This window comes from Cynocephalus volans, chromosome 3, assembly GCF_027409185.1.
Source record: "Cynocephalus volans isolate mCynVol1 chromosome 3, mCynVol1.pri, whole genome shotgun sequence".
NCBI lineage: Eukaryota > Metazoa > Chordata > Mammalia > Dermoptera > Cynocephalidae > Cynocephalus > Cynocephalus volans.
Window position 1 is genome coordinate 107,670,227 of NC_084462.1, and position 18,567 is coordinate 107,688,793.

Here is an 18,567-nt window from a genome sequence, read left to right on the forward strand (position 1 = left end):
TGTCTATTTCTGGGAATAATTCCATTGGGACTTTGATAGGGATTGCATTGAATTTGTAGATTGATTTGAGTAGTATACACAAATTAAATCTTCCAATCCAACTTGTCTGAGTCTGGGGAGACAGAAAACCTATTCCTACCACAAGTTACATGAAGCTATTTTATTACTTAGAGATAAGCAGCAAGGAAAAACAGAAGCTTAGGATTCATTGCAAGTCAGTCCCCCAAGGCTCAGAAATCTGCCTGTGATGAATGGAGTCTCATCTGCACATGACCTATTGTACCTGTACTGAGGGACCCTGGAAAGCAGCATGATCTGGGTTTTATACCCTGGGATTGTGTGTCATGCTGGGTTAAAGCACTCAGGGACATCCTAGGAGGTTCTGCAATAGAGTCAGGCTATTCTAGCCAGTTCTTCTGTATCTCAGAATGTTAAATTCCTAGCACATTATATAATTATTCTTGCGCACTACAAGCAAGAAGGGGGCAACAATTGAGTTGGTCTAAGGCCACCCAGAGAATTGTTCTGAATGAAAAGGTTTTGTATTTTGTCTGGTGTCCTTTCTGCTTCTGTTGACATGATTAGGTGATTTTTAACCATCATTTTTTTTATGTAGTATGTCACATTAATTGATTTGCTTATGTTAAACCATCCTGGCTTTTCAGGGATAATCTCTGCTTGGTCATTGTGTAAAATGCTATTAATGAGCTGTCGAATTTGGTTTGCTAGTATTTTGAAGATTTTTGAATCTCTGTTCATCAGGAACAATGGCCTGTAATTTTCTTTTCTTATAGTGTCTTTGTCTGGCTTTAGTATCAGGGTAAAACTGGCTTCATAAAATGAGTTTGGAACTTTTCCCTCTTCAATATTGGAAGAATTTGAGAAGAGCTTGCTTTAATTCTTTCTCAAATGCTTGGTAGAATTCAATAGAAAGTCCATCAGGTATCAGGCTTTTCTTTTTGGGGAGGTTTTAGATTACTGATTTAATTTTCTTATTAGTTACATGTCTGCTCAGATATTCCATTAATTCATGATTCAGTCCTGACAGGTTGCATGTTTCTATATTTTTATCTGGGTTATCCAAATTTGTTGGCGCATAATTTTTCATAGTACTCCCATGTTGGTTTTTTTTATTTCTGTGCAATCAGTCATAATTTCTTCTCTTGTGTTTCTACTTTTTTTAAAAAAATTAGGATTCTGCTTTGAATCCATCTGGTCCTGGGCTTTTCTTTGTTGGGAGCCTTCTGATAACTGCTTCATTCTCTTTTGTTGTTACTGGTCTGTTCAGATTTTCTAGATTGTCTTGGCTCAGTTTTGGTTGTTTCTGTGTGTCCAGAAATTTATCCATTTCCTCCAGATTTTCAAATTTGTTGGCATATAGTTGTTTATAGTAGTCTCGAATGATTTCTTGTATTTCTTAGGTATCAGTTGTAATATCACCTTTTTCATTTCTTATTTTTGTTATTTGGGTCTTCTCTCTTCTTAGTTAATCTTGCTAAAGGTTTGTCAATTTTATTTATCTTTTCAAAAACCAAATTTTTGATTTGTTAATCTTTTGTATTGTTTTGGGGGTTTCTGTTTCATTAAGTTCTGCTCTGATCTTAATGATTTCTTTCCATCAGCTAACTTTGTGTTTGGATGTTCTTGTTTTTCTAGTTCTTTAAGGTGAAGTATTAGGTTATTCACTTGCCATCTTTCCATTCTTCTGAAGTAAGCATTTAATGCAATAAATTTCTCCCTTAGTAGTGCTTTTGCAGTATCCCACAAGTTTGGTATGATGTATCATTATTTTCATTAGTTTCAATAAATTTTTTGATTTCCTGCTTGATTGCTTCTTGGACCCATATGTCATTAAGTAGAATGCTGTTGAATTTCCATGTGTCTGTATAGTTTCCAGAATTTCATTTGTTATTGACTTCTAATTTTAATCCATTGTGGTCTGAGAAAATACATGGGATAATTCCAATTTTTTTGAATTTGTTGAGACTTGATTTGTGACCTAATATGTGATCTATCCTGGAGAATGATCCATGTGCTGATGAGAAGAATGAATATTCTGAGGTTGTTGGATGGAATGTTCTGTAGATATCTGCCAAGTCCAATTGGTCTAGACTGCTGTTTAAATCATGTGTTTTCTCTGCTGATTCTTTGCCTAGGTGATCTGTCCAATATTGATAGTGGCGTTTTCAGGTCCCCTGCTATTATGGTATTAGTGTCTATCTCCTTCTTTAGGTCTACTAGAGTTTGCTTTATAAATCTGGCTGTTCCAACATTGGGTGCATATATATTTATGATCATTATGTCTTAATGATGGGTCAATCCTTTTATCGTTATGTAGTGGCACTCATCATCTCTTTTTATGGTTTTTAGTTTAAAGTCTATTTTATCAGATATAAGAATAGATACTCCAGCTCGTTTTTCATTTCTGTTTGCATGGTAAATCTTTTTCCATCTTTTCACTCTTAGTCTATGTGAGTCTTTATACGTGAGGCGGGTCCCTTGAAGGCAGCATATAGTTGGGTCCTCCTTTTTAATCCAGTCAGCCAGTCTGTGTCTTTTGATAGGGGAGTTTAATCCTTTTATATTGAGTTGTTATGGAAAAGTGTTGATTTACTCCTAGCATTTAATGATTTTTGTTTGGATTTCTTAAGTGTCTTTTGTTCCTTTCTTTCTGATTTACTGTTTGTCTTCTGTATTTGTCGGTTCCTTGGTTTGCAGATAAACTTTTTTTTCTTTCTCTTCATTGTTGCCATTTTTATTTTACTAGTGGGTTTTGATTTTTCTTCAGTTTTTATGGCAGTGGTAGTTATTTTTCAGGTACCAAACGCAGTACTCCATTGAGAATTTCTTGTAAGGGTTTTTGTGTGGTAGTGAACTCCCACAGTTTTCGTTTGTCTGAGAAATATACTATTTGCCCTTCATTTTAGAAGGATAGCCTTGCAGGGTAGAGTATTCTTGGCTGGCAATCTCTGTCTTAGTATTTTGAATATATCATCCCTTTCCTTTCTAGCTTTTAGGGTTTGTGATGAAAAGTCTGATGGTAGTCTGATAGGGGCTCCCTTATAAGTGATTTGACACTTCTTCTCTCTTGCACCTTTTAAGATTCTCCCTTTGTCTTTGAGTTTTGCCAATTTGATTATAACATGTCTTGGAGAAGACCTTCTTGAGTTGAATACATCTTTGAGCTTCCTGAATCTGAAGATCTGTGCCTTTTTCTATACCTGGGAAGTTTTTTGCCACTATTTTGTTGAATATGTTTTCAATGCAACCTGCTTTATCCTCCCCTTCTGGAATACCCATGACTCATATATTTGAGTGCTTAAGGTTGTCTGATATCTCTCTTAGATTTTCTTCAATGTTTTTAATTCTTTTGTCTTTTTTTGTTCTGCCTGTGCTCTTTCAAACAGCCCATCTTCAAGGTCAGAAGTTCTCTCTTCTGCTTCTGCAAGCCTACTGGTTAAACTCTCTGTTGTGCTTTTTATTTTGTTGAATGAATTCTTCAGCTCAGCAAAGCTCTGCTACATTCTTTTTCAGGGCATTGATTTCCTTTTACATTTCTTCTTTCAGGTCCTGTATACCTTTCCTCATTTCATCGTGTTGTCTAGCTGAGTTTTCTTGTATCTCATTTAGTTTCCTTAAAATTATCACTCAAAATTTTGTCAGACATTTCAAAGGCTTCTTGTTCTATAGGATCTAGAGCTTGGGACTTATTACCCTTTGGTGGTGTACTTTCTTGATTTTTCATATTTCTGGTATCTTTCCTTTGATGTTTAGTCATTTTGGCAGGGGATTTCATGATCCACTGGTTCGACATTATTGTCTAAGTAGGATGCTGCTGGGGCTACCAATTTGGCATGGCTGCCTCAGTGTCTGGTTGGTCGCCAACAGTGCCTCAGGTGCATGGTCACCTTGGGTCTTGGGGCTCTCTGGGGAGGTGCCTCTCTTGTTGGCATGCACTCAGCCAGACTCTGTTTCTACTTTTGTTTGAGTCTTTTCTTTTTCTCTTAGTCTAAGCAAAGGTTTATGAATTTAGCCTATGTTTTCAGAAATTCAACTCATAGTTTATTTTTTATATTTCCTATTCTCTATTTCATTTATTTTTGCTCTAATCTTTATTATTTCCTTCCTTCACCTAAATTTTGGCTTAGTTTTTTTCTTATTTTTTCCTAGTTCTTTGAGATGTAAAGTTAGTGATTTGTTTGTGGCCTTACTTCTTTTTTAATGTAGGCATTTATTGCTGTAAACTTCCTTCTTAGTACTGCTTTTGCTATATTCCATTAGTTTTGATATGTTGTGTTTTTGTTTCTGTTTATCTGAAGACATCCTCCCTTTTGATTTAAATTTGTTCTTATAAAGTATGGTGGTTAAATTTCCATATATTTGTGAATTTTCTAGTTTCATTTATGCTATTTATTTGTAATTTTATTCCACTGTGGTTGGAAAAGATACTTGGTCTGATTTTACTGTCTTAAATTTGTTAAGACTTTTTTTAGCTTAGGATGTAATGTACCCCAACTGTTTTGTGTGCAGTTGGGAAGACTGTATATTTTGACCTCATACAGGAATAGACCCTCACCATTCAGTTTAGTCAAGTTTTGGGGGTCCTGCCAAACCTTAGTACTAGTCCAAGCCATCATCTTTGTTGTCAGTGGCCCCCAGGCATCTAGAGTATGTAGATCTCATCAGGGTTCTGAGACAAATGATACAGAAACCAGTTCCTTGGGAACACTACAGAAAAGTTGTAATGTTGGGCACATGGTTCAACTCTTTTTCTTTCCAGGGAGAAGATGGGAACTGTGAATTTTTGCCAATGAGTATGTACTGAGTTGGGGAAAGGGGCTATGGTAGATGCTTGTTTTGTACTTCAAACTGGCCTCTGTTCTCAGTGTCCCCCAGGCATCAGGAATATGCTTGTTACCCTCAGTACTCTATGACAAGCAAGACAGAAGCAGTCCTCAGACAGCCCCTGGAAAAGTTGGAATGTTGAATGCATGGTCCAACTCTTTCCCTCCCCAGGGAGAGGCTGAAGCTGGGGGTTTCCTCTAGTTCATCTGACACTGCACTAGGAGCATGAATATGGCAAAAGGGTGCCACAGATATTTTCACCAGCTTTGATATGGCTGGTTTCTCACTCACCTAGGGTGCATGCCTCTCATCTAGTTACTAGGTTTCTCACCAAGAGAATTTGGTATGTCTGTCTATTCTTGTTAGATTGGTGTGTCCATGAGGGGAAGGGTCTAGGGCTTCTTATTCTGCCATCTTGCTGATGTCACTCCTCAGGTATAGGGTCCTTACTGCTCTTGGGCTTCTCCTTCACTTGTTCTTCACCAGAACTGACTTTCCTCTTGGGTGCCTTGCTGAATGTGGTGCCCGCTGTGGGTGTGGTGGTACTGCCCAAGTGCCAGCAGGTAGCCAAGTAATGAGAGACAATGACACACTTTTATTTCTCCTTGTTACTCCATTTTATTTAGCAGTGTCCTTTAAGAAATAGAAGGATGGATATGAAAATCAGATTGTTTCTGTATCTTAAAAGGAAAATGTAGCCTTTTAAATGTACATACATACATGCATTTATTGCTACCACTAGTATTTTCAGCTTACTGTACTTGGCATAGTGACAACTTTCGACATTGTAGAGCACTCCCTTCTTGAAATACTTTATTTGAGTTTAGAGAACCCACTCTTGCTTTATTCTCACCAATATTATCTGTTTTTCCTTCTCAGTCTTCTTTGGTGTTTTTTTCCCCCTCATCTGTCTGATCTCTAAATATTGGCATGCCTAGGTATTTATCTTTGGAACTCTTTTTCTCTAGTAATACTTTATTCATAGCTGATTTCAACAAGTCTCTTGCTTTAAATACCATTTAAATACTCAAGTATACATCTGAAGCCCAGTTGGCTCCTTTGACTTCTGGACTCATACATCAAATGATCTATATGACATCTGCTTTTTGGCATCCCCCATTAAATATATTTGAAAATGATCTGCTGAGTTTGACATCAACTTACTGAGCCCTCCTTATATCACACCTGCTTCTTCTGAACTCTTCCTCACTTAGGTAAAAGGCTTCCACTTACTAATTCCTTTAATTTCCTTTGCTAAAAACTTTGTAATTATTTTTGTCTTCTCTTTTCACATACCCCTATTTGATCCATTAGGAAATCCTATCAGCCATTTTTTCAAAATATGCCCAGAATCAACCAGTTCTCATGACCTTTTCCACTACCATCCTGATGCAAGCCACAATCACCTCTTGTCTGGCTGAATTCAATAAATCTAACTGATCTTATTTATTTTATCCTTGCTCCTCTTTGGTCTGTTCTCCACACAGCTGACAGTGATCTTTTAAAAACACAATTCAGATCATTTTGTTTCTGTGCTCACAACTCTCTAATGTCTTACCATCTCACTCAAATGAAAACCAAATTTTTCTACAATTTACAATTCCATCTAGCTCCCTGCCACATCTTTGCCATTTGACATCAGCTGCTGTTTCCCTACCACTCACTCCTTCCAGCCTCCCTGTACTTACTGTTGCCCTAACATGCCAATTACTTTCCTGCCCCAGGGTCTTTGCAGTGGCTCATTCCTCTGTCTTTAGTAGTTATATCCCAGATAACCACATGGTTTATTCCTTCACTTCATTCTAGCCTCTGTCAAGGAACATGCCTGAAATACCACAGAATTTTTTGTAACATTGGAAATAAAAACACTAAGTGTTTGTCAGAGAATGGATACATAAACTGTGATAATTCTGGACTATGGAATATTATGAAGCAGATGTGCTCACATCAATAGATGATTACTACATATAATTGTGTACATAACTCACATTGCAAACTGTGATACATTTGGAAATTATAGTGAGATAAAAATTTAAGCTACATATATTTTGACAATGTATTTATATGCTCCTTAAATTTTTTAAATTAATAATAAAGAGTAGGTTGCTATACTGTATATCCTTCTACATGTCTGCCCAACTTCTCTTTTATTTTCATCTAGGGAAAAATCTCTATTCCACTCCCAAGCTAATATATCTACTTAATCTCTTGATTTCATTCCTTTCTAGTTTTTCTGGAAAATAGACAAATGATCATTTTCTCCTTAAATCTTAGTCTAACTATCCTTCGTTATAAGAAATGTTTCCTTATTTCTAGATTCCTTTTGTACTTTTTGGGGTGCTACATGACACATGAATAAACATATATGTGTTTGTCTTTCCCACTAGACTGTAATATCTTGTGAGAAGAGACAACATCTTATTAATGTTTTCATTTAAGACTTTAAGATCTTAATTTAAGATCTAGCTCATAGTAGATTTTCAAAAAATTGCTATGGGTTTATTTTCAAATAGATTGGAGAAATAATGTTTAACCTTGAAGATACAATTTGAGAAAATGTTGTAAGATGGTAGTATCAAGGGAGGTGGGGCAAGGCAGTGGACTAGAGGTGCCCAAGGCATGTTCCTCCTATAGAAATGGACCAAAACTCAAACAGACAGCTAAATAGTGACAGGAACATCAGTGGAAGAGCATGGGAGTGCAGGAGGAGACTGTTGAGATTGCTGTGGAGCGTGAAAACCAAGGAAGATAGCAGAGAGTTACATCTCTGACAATAGGATTGGCAAAGGAGGAATTTTCCCTTGCAGTGAAAAGGTAGGCAGAGGACCCACACCAATCCCCATCCTTACCACAAAGGCCTTCAGATCCTTTGGAAGGACAGGGCCAGAGCCAAGTGTGGGGAATGCCTAGAAAATATGCTGCCTACCTCTAGAACACTATCAAAAATGGTGCACTCCCCAACCCCCATCCTTGGGACCCAGACCAATGCAGGATATCGCTATGATGCAGGATGATACCATCTTGAAAATGGAGCCATTATGAGAGCACATCCCACCCTGAGGCAAGCAGCCATGGGCATTTTCCCAGCCTTAAGGCTCTGCCTCCACACAGCACACTCACAAGAGAGGCTATAATGCCCTGACTTCAGTGGCATGAAGCCTGGACTTTCAGTAGCTGTGACTCTGTTCTGCAGTCTAGAAGCCAACCCTAGTCTTGCTGAACTGACACACCCCTGCATCCCCAGCTGGAGAGAAGAAAGGCAGACTCTCCTCAGGCAGGAGAGTCTCACCATTCCTCCCCCATCTCCAGCCCTGCCAACTGACTGAGTTGTGTGCTCCTGAGCCCCCAAGCCAGAAAAACAACTCATGGGTCTCTACCCTAACAAATATGCCCTTGGGCTGGAGGAAATAAAGTGCATACATCACTTCCAGAGAAGTTGTCAGATGGTCCCATCCACCTAGCAGCCTGGCCAATAACCCTAAAAGCAGCTGCACCAGTCCCTTCACTGCAGGCCTACTTAGTGGCCCTGCCCACTGCCCAGAAGCAACTGAACAGTCACTTAACTGCAGGCCCACCTACTGGCCCTACCCACCACACAAGAAGTGGCTTGATGGGCCCCCTCAATGCATCCCCTCCTGGTGGCCTCACCTTCTTCCTGTGAAGCAGCTCAGCAGCTCAGCCTTTGGCAGTCAAGTTCCTGAACCACAAGGGAAAGCATGACATTGTGGCTGCTGCTGTCACCATTGTCTGGCTCCTGAGCACTGCTTCCACAGCTGTCTTTCTATCTGCACGGCAGTCCATCCTATTCCCTGCTGACACCCAGCCCAGGTGCCACCAGCTCCACTTCACCCAGATGTAGGTATTCCAGAATTTTACTAGGCAGTAGTAAGGAGGAAAAAGGAGAAGCAAGGGCCCAGAGAAGCCTCGGCTTGCAGGAAAGAGGGAAGAGAAACCCAACCTGGAGTCTTCCATTGAAGCTGAGGAGCTTCACTACACCTTTGTGCATCTACCAGGGTCATGGGACAGTAGGTGGGATGCCAGCAATCTCACCCAGGGTCACCTACCTCAGCCAAGGAGTGACAGGGCACCCAGGTGCTTCTCCTAAAAACTTAAAATCTTGACTACATCCTTAACAACCCAACACAGTGTCACACACTTAAGCAGGCAACCACTGAATGCCTCGGTGCCTAGGCCATGGAGGCACTCATTGACAATGTCACTCACTCTGACATTGAATACAGTTGAAGTAACCACATGGAGACTACACTATTGTGTCTACTGGAACCAAAATTAAAACACCTGACCAGCAGTCAATTTAAAGCACATCTACAGGAGAGAATCTCTCTCCTTAAACACCAGTTCAAAATAATAGAAGAAGCAACTGCTCCACTAGATGACCAAACATCAATGAAGGAATACTAAACATAGTAAAGTATAACAAAATGTGACACTACCAGAGGAATACAGTAATTCTCAAGTACCAGAACCCAAGCAGCAGGAAACCTTTGAAATGACTGAAAAGGAATTCTGAGCAACAATCTTAAGGAAACTCATTGAGATACATGAAGACTCAGATGACACAAGGAAACGTGAAAAACAATTCATGATTTGAAGGAGGAAATTTACAAAGAGATAGATACCTTTAAAAAGCATGTAGCAGAACTCCTGAAACTGAAAGATTCATTCAATGAATAAAAATTACAACTGAGAGCTTAAGCAGCAGATTAGAGCAAACAGAAGAAAGGTTTTCTGATCTTGAAAAATAGTCTTTTTTAAATAACATAGGCAGACAAAAATAAAGAAAAAAAACTTTTAAAAAATGAAGAAAATCTATGAGAGCTTTTAAACAACCTTAAGCACACAAATATCAAAATTATGGAGGCTCTGGAAAGAGAGCAGAAAAAAAGGCATTGAAAACTTATTCAATGAAATAATAATGGAAAACTGCCTAGGTATAGGGAAAGACACATACCTTCAGATCCAGGAGGCTCAAAGCTCCCTGAACAGATTTAATCCAAAAAGGTCTCTCAGAGACTCATTATAGTCAAAGTCAAAGAGAGAATCTTTTAAAAAGCAAGAGAAAAGTGTCAAGTTACCTATAAGGGAGTCCCCAGCAGACTAACAGCAGACTTCCCAACAGAAACTCTGCAGGCCAGAATAGAATGAGGTAATATATTCAAATTACTGAAAGAGAAAATTGCCAGTCAAAAATATTATACCCAGCAAGGCTTTCCTTAAGAAATGAGGGATAAATAGCATATTTTCCAGAGAAACAAAAACTGTGGAGATCCTCACCACATGACCAGCCCTGCAAGAAATCCTCAAGGGAGGCCTGCATCTGGAATCTGAAAAATGATAATCACTACCATGAATACACAAGAAAGAACAAAACCCACTGGTAGAACAAAAATACAAATGAGAAAGAGAAAGAAGCTAAATCTTGCCACCTCAAAAAAACAAAAAAATCAAACAATAAAAGAAGACAAAAGGAACAAAAGATATTTTAAAACATTCAAACAAAAATCAATACCAGCAGCCAGACAATACCTTTCAATAACAACCGTAAATGTAAGTAGATTAAACTCCACATTCAAAAGACACAAACCAATGACTGGATTAAAAAGACAGGCCCAACTATTTGCTGTCATCAGGAGACTCACCTCACATATAAAGACACATCATACCAAAACCTATGCCATACTGCAAAAGCAGTAGAAGAGGGAGGCTTATTGCAATGATACATACATCAAAACAATAGAAAGACTTCAAATAAACAACCTAACATTACACCTCAAAGAACTGGAAAAGCAAGAATAATAAAATGCCAAAATTAGTAGACAGAAAGAACAAATTGAGATCAGAGCAGAGCTAAATAAAATAGAGATGCCCCCCCCAAAAAAAATTACAAAAGATCAATGAAATGAAAAGTTGGTTTTTAGAGAAGATAAACAAAATAGATAAATCATGAGCTAGACTACAAAAACAGAAGAGAGACGACTCAAATAAGAAAAAAACAGAAAATAAAAAAGAGACATTATACCTGATACCAAAGAAATACCAAGAATCATTAGAGGTTATTATAAACAACTATATGCCAGCAAATTTGAAAATGTGGAGGAAATGGATATATTTATGGGCATATACAAACTACCAAGACTGAACGAAGAATAGAAAACCTGAACAGACTAAAAACAAGAAATGAGATTGAAGCAGGAACCAGCAGTCTCCCAACAAAGAAAAGCCCAATACTGGATGGTTTTACTGCTGAATTCTACCAAACCTTTACAGAGGAATTAATACCAATTCACTTCAAACTATTCAGAAAAATTGAAACAGAGACCATTCTCCCAAACTTATTCTATGAGGTCAGCATCACCTTGATAACAAAAACCACACAAAGATACAACAAAAAAGAAAACTATACAGTAATATATTTGATGAACATGAACGCAAAAATCCTAACCAAAATATTAGCAAAAAGAATACAGAAACTCAACAAAAAAATTATACACTACAATCAAGTGGGATTCATCTCAGGAATGCAAAGATGGTGATCGTTCAGTATATGTAAGTCAATAAATGTGACACACCATGCCCACAAAATTGAGGACAAAAACTGTGCAATTATATAAATAGACACAGAAAAAGGATTAGACAAAATTCATTATCACTTAATGATAAAGACTCTCAGCAAATTAGGTATAGAAGGAAAGTATCTCAACAAAATAAAAGCCATATACAACAACTCACTACCAATATCATCCCAAATGAGGAAAACCTGAAATCTTTTCCTTTACGAACAGGAACAGACAAGGGGGTCTATTCTCACAACTGCTATTTAACATAGCATTGGAAGTACTAGCCAGAGCAATCAAACAAGAGAAAGAAATAAAGGGCATCCATATTGGAAAAGACAAAGTCAAATTGTCCCTGTTTGCAGGTGACATGATCCTATATGTATAGAAAAGACAAAAACAAATTCAGTAAAGTTATGGGATACAAAATCAATATACAAAAAACAGTAGCATTTTTATGTGCCAACAGCAAACTAGCAGAAAAGAAATAAAAAATGCAAGCCCATTTACAATAACAACCCCAAAAGTTAAATACCTAGGAATAAATTTAACCAAGGAGGTGAAAGATCTCTACAATGAGAACTAAAAATTACTGATGAAAGAAATAAAAGTGGATACAAAAAGAAGGAAAGACATCCCATATTTATGGATTGGAAGAATTAGTATTATGAAAATGTCCATACTTCCCAAAGCAATTTACAGATTCAGTGCAATCTCCATCAAAATACCAATGACATTCTTCACAGACATAGAAAAAACAATCCTAACATTCATTCGATACTAACAACAAAATACCCCAAATAACCAAAGCTATCCCGAGCATAAATAAATAAATAAATAAATAACAATAAATAATAAACAAAGCCTGAGGCATTACATTATCTGACTTCAAATTATATGACAAAGCTATAGAAACCCAAGCAGCATGGTACTGACATAACAACAGGCAGATGGAACAATGGAACAGTATATAGAACTAAAAAATCAGTCCACATACTTCCAGCCAACTGGTCTTTGACAAAGCCTCCAAGAACATACACTGGGGAAAGGACAGCTTCTTTAATAAATGGTTCTGGGAAAACTGGATATCCATGTGCTGAAGAATGAAACTAGACTTGTACCTCTTGCCATACACCAAAATCAACTCAAAATGGATTAAAGACTTAGATTTATGACCTGAAATGATAAAACTCCTGGAAGAAAACACAGGCAAAACACCTCAGGATGTAGGACTGTGCAAAGACTTTATGAATAAGACTCCAAAACCACAGGCAACAAAAGAAGAAAATAAACAAATGTGATTATATCAAATTAAAAAGCTTCTCACAGCAAAGGAAACAATCAACAGAATGAAAAGACAACATAAAGAATGAGAGAAAATATTTGCAAACTATGCACCTAACAAGGGATTGATATCCAGAATATACAAGGAACTCAAACAACTCAACAGAAAAAAACCACAAATAATTCAATTAAAAAGTGGGTAAAGCAGCTGAATAGACATTTCTCAAATAAGACATACATATGGCCAACAGGTACATGAAAAATGCTCAACATCACTTATTATCAAGGAAATGCAAATCAGAACCACACTGAGATATCATCTCACTCCCATTAGACTGGCTATTACCAAAAAGACAGGGAATAACAAATGCTGGTGAAGATGTGGAGAAAGGGGAACCCTTTTACACTGTTGGTGGTAACATAAATTAATACAGACATTATGGGGGAAAGTGTGGAGGTTTCTCATACAACTACAGATAGAACTGCCATATGACCCAGCAATCCTACTACTGGGTATATACCCAAAGGAATGAAAATCATCATGTCAAAAAGATACCTGCACCCCCATGTTTGTCACAGCTCTATTTACAACAGCCAAAAGATGGAACTAACCTAAATGTCTATCAATGGATGGCTGGATAAAGAAAATGTGGTACATGTACACAATGGGATACTACTCAGCCACAAAAAAGAATGAAATTCTGCCATTTTCAGCAACATGGATGAGTTTGGAGAAAATTATGTTAAGTGAAAAAGCCAGACACAGAGAGAGAAATTCATTTCCTCACTCATAAGTGGGAGCTAAGAAAGAGAGAAAGAAAGAGAACAATCACAATAATATGTCAAACTTTCAGAAAGAGAGAACAGAACTGTGGCTACTAGAGGTGAGAAAGGGGGAAGGGAAGGAGCGTTAGCAGGAAATTGGTTAACAGACACAAAGAATGCTTACGTTTTTCAATGAATAATATGCTAATTTTCCTGATCTGATGATCCATATGGTACACGAGTATTGATAGTCAACTGTACCTCACAAATATGTTTAATCAATTATGTTTCAATACAAAAATAAATTAAAATAATAAAGGTGGTAATCTCCATGAAATGGCATTTTTAGAAAGATACCAGTTTATCTTTTTTAAATAAATTTTTTATCCAACCTGACTTCTTCTGCTCTTGGCAACCTGTAGTTGGTCACTAAGGAGAGAATGGAAAGACAGCTCTGGGGTTCTGGTGACTGCTGATGAGCTGGTTGGCCTCACGGTTTTAAACCACTAGGAGGCTCTCTATGCTTTACTCTGAATGAGAAATTTCTTTCTCAAGGTCTGAGGTAGTTGAATCTTAAGTAGAGAAGATTTGATGGAGGGTTAGCCGCAGTTAGAAAAACACCGGAAGAATCATATACTGTAACAGGGGGAATCTTCATAGATTTCCCTGCAAGAAGGTCTGCAGCTGTGATGGGTGTGTCAGATGATTCCCCAAGCACAATCGAGAATATGAATCAGCTAAGGCCATGGTAAAGCTGGAAGCTCCAGCAGAAAGCATCTACATTACCTACTCAGAGCTTTGATTTTATGACTAAAAAGCCTAAACTATGAGTCTCTGCTCTGACTTCAAAATTATTCCAATGATTTCTACCTTCTCTTATACTTCTTCTGAGACCAGAAAATCAGCACAAAGGAGATGAGAAGACACGAGAGAAAAATAATGAAAATATTCACAGACAGGAGAAAGAGAAAAAAAGAAAAGAGATTTGGAATAAAGAAAGAGAACACACAATTGAATTTCAAGATGTGTTCTATGCCTCATACAGTTTCACTGTTGCAAGATGAAAAACTTCTAGAGATCTTTTCCACAACAATGTGAAAATACTTAACACTATTGAATTGTACACTTTAAAATGGTTAAGAAGGCAAATTTAATGTTATGTGTTTTTTACCACAATAAAAAAATATGGCCTGTACCTCCCATTTACTGAGCAGAATTGGCCAGGTGGGTCACAAAGTAAATGAAGAAAGTGTTGGGCAGAGAATAAGGGAGATGGAAATGAGGTCAGGGTGGCCATTGTAAACTTGTCCCATTTCTCTTCCTATCAACCAAAATCTTTTTGGAGACATTTTATACTCAAATGTTCATAATGGCCATATGTCCTAGGTTTATAGAATCCTCCTAATTTCCTTTAATTGTATTTAATCCTTTAAGGGGATTAAATAAGTAAACTGTATTCAATGAGATATTCTTTCTTATGAAACTGACAACCACAGCGTCAATTTGATTTTATATTTTAAGATTAGAAATATGTATTTTACTTAGTTTAAGAGTTAGCCTGTAGCCACTATGGCAGTAAAGCACATAGGTCTCAATAAACAAATGAGGGAGTTTACAACAGAGAAAAGTGTGTGACAAGTTTCTTTAAAAATGTCCCGCTTAAGAAAAAAATGTAGCCAATTAAACATAAAATAATAATAATAATAATAATCGGTAGTGATTTAAGGTCATAAGATATTGTTGCTTGAAAAAAGGTGTGTGATAAGATCTCTGACACCAGTCCTAAGTTTGTTTTACAGATGAAACAAGACCACTAGAGACCACAGACCTGCTGAAACACGTATTCCCCAAATCTGACGAAACCAAAAAACATTACGGAGGATGCCAGAATAATTGTGCTGCCTTCACCGTGAGCCAGTCAGATCCCCACATGACTCCCGAGACACATACTCATGATTTTTGCTCTATAAATGCTTGTGATTTTAGGCCATCAGTGTGTTTGGGTTTTGAAAGCACTAGTTTTTTGCTCTCCTTGACTGGCACCTTTCAATTAAAGCTTAATTTTTTACTACTTCAAAACCTGATGTGTGACTTAGTTGGCACAGTTGTGCACCAGGTGACAGTACCCTTCCAGGTACAGTAATACTTATAAATTCTCAATCACTTTTCAAACTATGTGTCCTGATTTTTTGGCTAAAGAAACTGGGTCACTGACCTTGATAATTTTTTAAGGAACGTCACCTAGATGAGGCCCCAATTTCTTGCTGAGGTGTCCCTTCCCTTTCTTCACTCTCCTCCTAACATGACTGATTACTGGGGCATTTTAATGGAGGAAGTCCTCTGAGGATGAAAAGCCTAGATGTTTCTGTGTCTGTGGTCAGCAATGTAGCAGACAGCTGGGTACTGACATTAGCAGCTATGTCAACACCTACTGAAGGACTAGAAGGAAGTCTCTTTGCCCCCTGATCTCCTTGTATTTCTGCTCATTTAAGTACAGATGGGACTCGATCTACCAGTTACTTTCTTCTCAGCTACTTGGGGACAAGAAGAGAGGCTTATCAAGATACTTAGTTTCCTTTTTAGAGGTCAACTGATTTCTGCAGCACAGGCTTTCTCCGTGACCTATAGTTTTCTTCTCTTCATCCTGTAGTTTTCTGCTCCTTCACCCCAGATACGTTACCTCACTTGGGCTCTGTCAGCATAGGCTGGCTGGGGGCCACAAAAGCTCTCTGGCTAAAGACAGAAGATCAGGGACATTTTCCATCTACCCTCTTTCTAGAATTGCCCTCTTTTCAGGTCAAATGATTGTTCCTTTGCTTATGCCTTTTTTTTTTTTTTTTTTTTAATTTGTAAAACTAAAATCCTAAAGAGCCACTTTCTGTGTGTGGAAGGTCAGAATCAATGATGATGGATGAAAAATAACTTGATCTGGTAATGTTTACACATTTCATTAAAATTCCCATACAGAAGTTTAAATTTTTATGAAGTGTAATCTATCAGTATTTTCCCTTATGCTTTCTGACTGTCACGCTCAGAAAATACATGACCATCCTAAATTTTTTTTAAAAAATTTATCTTTTGTTTTACTTTATTTAAAAACTGTAAAATATTATCTTCATTTAGAATTTATTTTGTAACAGTTATTAAAGTAGGCATCAAAATTTATTTGTTAACTTTTAATTGACTCTGCATTCATGATAGCACATTTTAACAAATATACCATCTTTTCCCCATTTTTATTTTAACTAAATCTCTGTAAGCATTTGTATGTTTGGACTTTATATTCTGTCCCATTGAGCTCCATATGTGGATCTTCTTAGTAACATTCTTTTTCAATTAGTTTGTCTTAATAACCGCAGAGGAAATCCCTCTCCATTCTGTTTGAAAATTTGAAGTCTTCCTAAAACCTAAGATTACCCGCAGTACCACATTCGGCCTCTAGAGGGAGATGCTACCCAAACTGAAACCGGCAGAAAACCTGAAAGCGACAAGGTCCTTTAAGGAAGAGCTTTTTCTTTTATATGTTGGGTAAATACACCCACTCCTCTGTCAAGTGTCCATGGGGCTGAATTGTTTACAGAATAGAACCTCTTGTTTTCCCGCAGCTGTGACATGAAGCCCACCCTCATCTCAGTGCTTTCTGTGGTCTCCTGATTTAGAGTCAGTTTAGTGAAATATTTTCCTGAGTCTGGAAGACTCTCTCTAATACAGAATTGGTGTTTCAGGATGAACAAGAGTCCAGACAGTGACTTAGCCTGAGGACCACATCTCTGTCTCTGAAGGGGTCCCAGTGCAGCTGAAGTGCAACTACTCATATTCTGGGAGTCCCATACTCTTCCGGTACATCCGGTACCCAAAACAAGGCCTCCAGTTACTCCTGAAACACATCTCAGGAGAGAGCATCAAAGGTTTCACGGCTGAACCTAACAAGGGCGAGGCATCCTTCCATCGGAAGAAACAGGAAGAGTTAGCCATGTGCTGTGAGTGGCAGAGTAACTGCTGTTGCAAGGGGAAAAGAGCACAAACCCTGTAGCAGTTACAGAACATGTTTTTCTGTCAGTTCTCTATATGGCCATAGTAGGGCATTCTTTCTCTAGAGATGAACATTGAGTTTATCTCCTAGACACAATATCATCAGCTGTCAATTAGCTATAGATTAACCTCCAAAATTTGTCCAGGGGGGCCTTAGGCATGCGGGAAACTTGTGGACCTTCCTCTTGCCGTCTCTTAAGGGAGGACTGCTGCTGCTGACCGGTCGTGGGGGATGACCGCCACTTTGCCCTTGGCAGGAGAGGCTGCCTTGTTTACAGGCAACAGCTTTGAAGTATGGAGCAGGAAAAGAACTGTTTCTTAGCTGTAAAAGCGAGTCTCTAAACAGGGAACACAGCGCCGGGGCTGCTGTTGACGCTGCCAGGATCCCGGAGGCCGGGGCCGTGCTGAAGGTGGCCAACTGCCCTATTCAGGATTCGAGGTTTCAGGCCGGCATAAAAGAAGATTCCTGGGAGTGCCCGAGCCGCGCCACGGGACCGAGCGAGCAGCCCAAGGCGGCGGCGGCCAAGAATGGGGACGGTGACGACACAGAGGCAGAGAGGGAGCCACCCCACATGGCACAGCCCCGTGACTGACCCCCGGCCCGGCCCTGCTCAGGGGGCGGACGCCCACCCGGCTCCCACATGCCCCACGGGGCCACTCACCGGCCCCGGGGTTGCCTCCATTTTTTCAGGTGGTGGCGGCTCCGACCCGGCTCGGCCAAGCCTGTCCTCCTTGCCTGGCTCTGCTCCTCACTGAGCCTTCCCACTTGCTTGCCCCAGGGCAGGGCTTCCCGGGGCCTGCAGGCCGGCCTCCCCTCCCACTCCCTCCGTGGTTCTCTGGCGGGGCTGGTGGCATGGGGCGTCCCTGGCCAGCGTCAGGAGGGCAAGGAAGTACGGGCTGGGCCAACTGTCACTCCACCGCACTCTGGGCTCCGGCCCCCGGTAAACTTCCTGTTACTGGGAGGCAGATACCATCTCTGCGGCCACCAGTTCGGAAAAACGCCTAACCGATTTCTGGTTAGGAATAGTGTGGTGGGAGAGTTCCCAAGTTCGCTTGAACCTGCCAG